We start from the raw sequence: 5,192 nt of genomic DNA, 5'->3' as shown, positions 1-5,192 counted from the left end.
TGCCCATAAATAAAGTAAAATCAGATCATTTAGCTTAGAAGTGGAATTTACTGGTTCTTTTTAACCCATTAGTTTCCTATAGGCTACACTGTTTCTTTTCAAAAGAGTGGTCTAAACTTAGCCTATCACGTTATAGCCCTTTTATAAAAGCTATTAAAACATGTTTGGGGGTTTTTTATTTGGCAAAAAAGGTAGGCCTAGACAATAAAAATCCTACATATTTTCAATGAAAAACATTCTGATCTTGAAAAAACAGGTGGCCACTTGGTATTAAATAGTTATGGTAACAATATTATTTGGCAAAAAAAAGAGGACATAGCCTACTGAAGTTATTATGTGTGCCATTTGATACATAAAGTCCAAACCAGAATGAATGAAGAACTAAAAATGATACCCAGATAAATATCCATAAATTAATCCATAGACCAAGTTAAATCTGCCACACCCTTTTTGTTCTTGATACATTAACTTACCTGTTTAGATTCTTGTACAAATGTAGGACATCTGTGGTTCTACTCCTGTCTGGAAATACCAAAATAGATCTTCTGAGTCAGTTTGCCACCTCTGTGCCAGTTTTGGTGAGTGAGTTTGGATTGAATGACACTCTGCCAAAGCAGGCAACAGCTTTCAAATCTTTGCTGGCAGCAGAACAACCAATGAATCACTGGACACATTTCTGCTAGACATGTAGGATGACCACGCTAAGTGCATCATAAAACTGTTTTGTCAGGTTAGGGATTAAATCGAGCTGCTTGTGGCTGTGGGTCTCTGTGTTCTAGGGCAGCATGTGTATGATTTAACACAGGCCTTTGGATACAAGTCTGTTATTGGACTCTCAGTCTCTGGATATTTAACGCTGCGACTGGCTGTTTGCCAGACAGAGCACACAGATGTCCTCCTCCTGCATTTAGACCTGCAGGCTTGGGACAGCTAAATGAATCATGACATTGTAAAATTGAAGACATTGTAAATATATTGGTGCCTAATAATCGTATTATACATAGCAACATGCAATAAAATAATTCAATACATTAAAAGACACTTCAGAGAAAATATTCAGACACTGTGGCTTTATTGACAGAGATCAAGGTGTAACTGAATTTATTTATAGGTATTTATGTATATGTATTCTCATATATTGACAAACCACAAATAAGTTTAGGTATAAACTGTATTCACGTTTTACAAAGCACATACAGTGAACTACAACACAATCATGTAACAAGCATGCCATCCAGGGGCCAAATGGTGCAGAAAAACTGTGGTCTGGTTCTTCTTTTAATTTGAATAACCAGTAGGTGGCACTCACTTGTTTCTATAATAGAACCAAAAACAAACACTGGCCAGGTTTTTTTGTCAAATGATTGAAGTTTCACATTACAGGATAACCACAGCAGCTCACACTATATGTTTACCATGACTACAATGGGCACAAAGCACACATTACTGAATATAGTGTTCAAAATATAGTATATGTATCCTATGACAATTAGTCCAAACAAATCTCTTGTTTATTTTTTCTCAAAATATTTCAGTTTCTCAACAGTCAAACACATAAGCACACTATGTCTGAAAAGTCAGAGTTTGATGTATGTCGGGGTTGGAGGCATGCAGACATTTGAATCATTTCAAGTTTTGACATATGTCGGGGTTTAATGCATGTTGGGGTTGTGGTACAGCTGAAATGCAGTGAGAGCACATGTCATGTTAACTGCCTAGAGCACGTCATACAGGTCTTACTGGGTCCAGCCAATAGGTGGCGCTGTAAAAAATGGTCAATATTTGTTTTCACATATGTTCAGAAGTGGTCTGTGATCAGAGAAGTATCTGAGGCAGTTTGGACCCTGTATGTTGTTTGAGTAGCAAAAAAAAAAAAAAAGTTACTCATAGTTACTCATCTAGTTAGCAATCATTTAGAAACTTAATTTTACCAGTATGAAGCGTACAAGCATACAAATGTAGTGGTTAGACATCGCTGTTTAAATCAAAACTTGACCCACCAAGTAAGAATCATATGTAAGTAAGTAAGTAACGTTTATTTATAAAGTACCTTTCACAGATAAAGATCACAAAGTGCTCACAACTGTGGCCAGAGGGTGGCGCTGCAACTTTTGTCAAAAGTTCTAATGCAATTGGGCTCAAATAGAGACTCTCATCAACCACATAATTATGTAGTTCAGATACAGAATGGATGTAGGTCTACAGCTGACATATGAGTGCTCACATTTTAAGACATCATGGCGACATTGATGTTTACAACCCACCAGAACAAAACCCTTTGATGACTGAACAATATTTTGATATATTTTGATTTTCAATTTGTCCCCAGCACTCTGATCCATGTTGGCAAAGATCCAGTAAAACTCCTACGAAGGGTTCATTCAAAACTTCAGCCTGTAAAATGACAAATGGAGGGAATATTTTAAAATTCCAACACAAATGATTCTTGTTGGGTTTAGGCTGTGGGTGCAGGAGGATTTTTTGTAGGTCTTGGCATGGCTAACATGCATATCCAATTCCATAAATGTAGGTCAAAGTAACCTCAAAGAAGAGCACTGTCTGCACACGCCTAGGGAGAGGGGGCTAGTCGTTCCCAGAAAATGATTGTTTTGGTGTAAAGAGAAAAAAATGATAATTCCTTGAATTCCAAGAAGGGTCATCCCTACGCGGTTGGTGCTTGAGCTCTAAAAGTGTGAAGTTCAGTGCTCTACTACAATAGTCTAAAAGGTTTTACAGAGGTGGAATGTTATCTATATACAAGAACTGTCCTTAAGCAAAAATAAAAGATACTTTCAGAGGGAAAAACTGCACTTTTCAATCATCTAGAAATAATCCAAAAGCCACTAGTAATTTACATACAATAAAGATTGTTTGCGTACCATAGAAATGAAGATCTACTTTTCTGCACTGAGAACTTCTACTTGTACATCTTTCAGTACGTCGTCCTGATTTAAATTATATACTTTTACTCAAGTAAATGTTCAAAAGCATGAGAACTATTTGTATTTGAGCATTTCTTTACAGTATGACAATACATTGGCACAAGTGACAGATTTTAGAGCTATAGCCATCTCTGGGATTTTATCTGATGCCTCCTTGGTTAGACGGATTTGGATTTGTTTGCCAGAAGGTGACCAAAAAGGGAGGGCATTTCAGAACTTTGTCCCCCAGGGCGTCTTCCAGGGTGCCTACTTGTACACAGAATGAAATCCCCGCTGTCTCTCTGCTGAAGTGCTGTGTGACCTCGTAGCGAAGGCCGCAGCTCTCTGCAACTGTGGTGGGGCTGATGTGTGCGTGTAGTGGGGTGGCTGTGGGGCCAGTGGCTTTGACTTCCAACGTTTCATGTGCAACTGCAGATGTGTCCACAGGTAGGACTATGTAGGCATGCTGGAATATCTCTCCAATTGTGCATTTGAGGTCTTTGGACCAGCAGTATTCTCCAAGATCTCCTGGGAAGAGAAATACTATTTCATGAAGCGGAAAATGTCATGTACATTTTGAAGTCACTCAAGCTGAGATGAATTAACACAAGAGAACTTATTCCATTACTGACATTGTCTAAACATTTAGCTTAGATGTTATTTGTTCAGACAAACATGATGTATGATAATGCTGCTATTTTAAAGCTAAAAAAGACTCTCCTTACCTTCTGTAGAATCTGTCAGCCTTATATTATGTTGGTCCTGCAGTTGTTGCTTTTTGATAAACATCATCCCAGTGCACTCCATTAAACAGTCCGTTAGTTGTGTCCTCGTCCTGGGGAGCGGATTCAGCAGTGTTTCCTTCTCTGAACACACAATTGCACCTGCCCCTACCAGAAGGTGGGACAGTATGACTGAAGACATCCACACAGTGAAATACCTTGACATTCTGTCCGGTGAAAAATCTTCAAGCTTCAAGTATCAGCCTAGATCCTTCAATGTCGTATTGTACAATTATTGTTTTAATGTAGTCCAGGATCAATATCTTGAATTTCTCTCAATCAATCATATATCTATCTATACCTTGCTTGCACAATTCAAGAATCATAAATTAAGATTTCAATGCTGCCGGCAACACATTTTGTTAAAAAAAAAAAAAATCCTCTTCGAAAATACAGCGACAAGAACTGAAAACGTTGAAGACTTCGAAAGAGTGCGTAACATGTTGCTCTTCCCCCCCTAATACAGTGCCAACATTTCTTCATCCTCCCTCTAGACTTAACACATAACTGTCTGGCAGGCAGGAGATTCTGAAAGGTTTGCATCCAGAACTGCTTTCACAAAATCAGTTTTGATTTTCAAGATTGGTCTTAAAATTAATCTACAGTAAACATAAAAAGAGAAAAACAGAAGAAGGGTTCATTTCAGTCATTTTTATTCAATGAATAAGAGCAAGAAATCAGTAAATAAGTACAAACAATAAAGATATGAGCAGAGTCAGAACCACAATAGAACATTATCAATTTGATGTAAATATAAATGAGATTATATATAAGAAGTTGGTGTGCACTAGTGAAAAATGATTAAAAACATAAAAAGTGAGGTAACCTTGCAAAATCAGTTGACACATTTAACAAGAAACAACACAGATATGTCAAACATATAAAAAAAATTATAACTGAGAACTTGAACCAATAAGCAGAGATATTTAATTAGACACCTGCTGTTAGGTTTCTAAAGAAAAAAACACGTTTTAATTGTACATGATTTAAAAGAATCTGCCAAGCTTTTATCTTTCTGCGTAGACATTTAATCAAAAACACTGAACTGGCAAAGGTTACAAATCACAGCAAAGCACTGAAATATAAAACAAAAGCACGTCAAGAGGAAAAAATACAGTTTGTTATATGTTTTGAACCTTATAAATATGATCAGTTTTTTGTCTGGCAAATAATTGTCTTATTAACGAACAAAAATTGAAATGATTGATAAAGTTTCATTTTTGGGGATTTGATGCACAGAAAGGTATTTGCTCATTTGTTAGGTTTTTTTTTTTGCCATTTAAAACATACAAAATGGAGCATGGCAAGTGGAAGAATGAGGTAAAAACACAGAAGCTGTTCATACTTGTAGAGAAAACAAGTTTTTGGGTCTGCTGAAAACAACTATCTCCAAGTACTTTGCCAGCCAATAATAAAAAGATCTTTTTTATTTGAGTGTGTGACTTAAAAAGATTTTGTATCCTCGAGCGAAAGCAGACTTTAGACAACA

General features: G+C 36.7%; 1 long non-coding RNA gene across 1 annotated transcript; it reads right to left on the bottom strand.

Annotated features, from left to right (window-relative positions):
* Positions 1–1,042: 1,042 nt before the first annotated feature.
* On the bottom strand, positions 1,043–4,171 carry LOC306837041. Its single transcript, XR_013780851.1, has 2 exons — positions 3,647–4,171; positions 1,043–3,449 (listed from the first exon to the last, which is right to left on the bottom strand). It is a non-coding gene; the product is annotated as an uncharacterized lncRNA (long non-coding RNA).
* Positions 4,172–5,192: the final 1,021 nt, after the last annotated feature.

The sequence above is a fragment of the Symphodus melops genome (assembly GCF_947650265.1).
Source record: "Symphodus melops genome assembly, chromosome: 16".
Lineage (NCBI taxonomy): Eukaryota > Metazoa > Chordata > Actinopteri > Labriformes > Labridae > Symphodus > Symphodus melops.
This window is presented reverse-complemented; position numbering and strand designations above follow the sequence as displayed.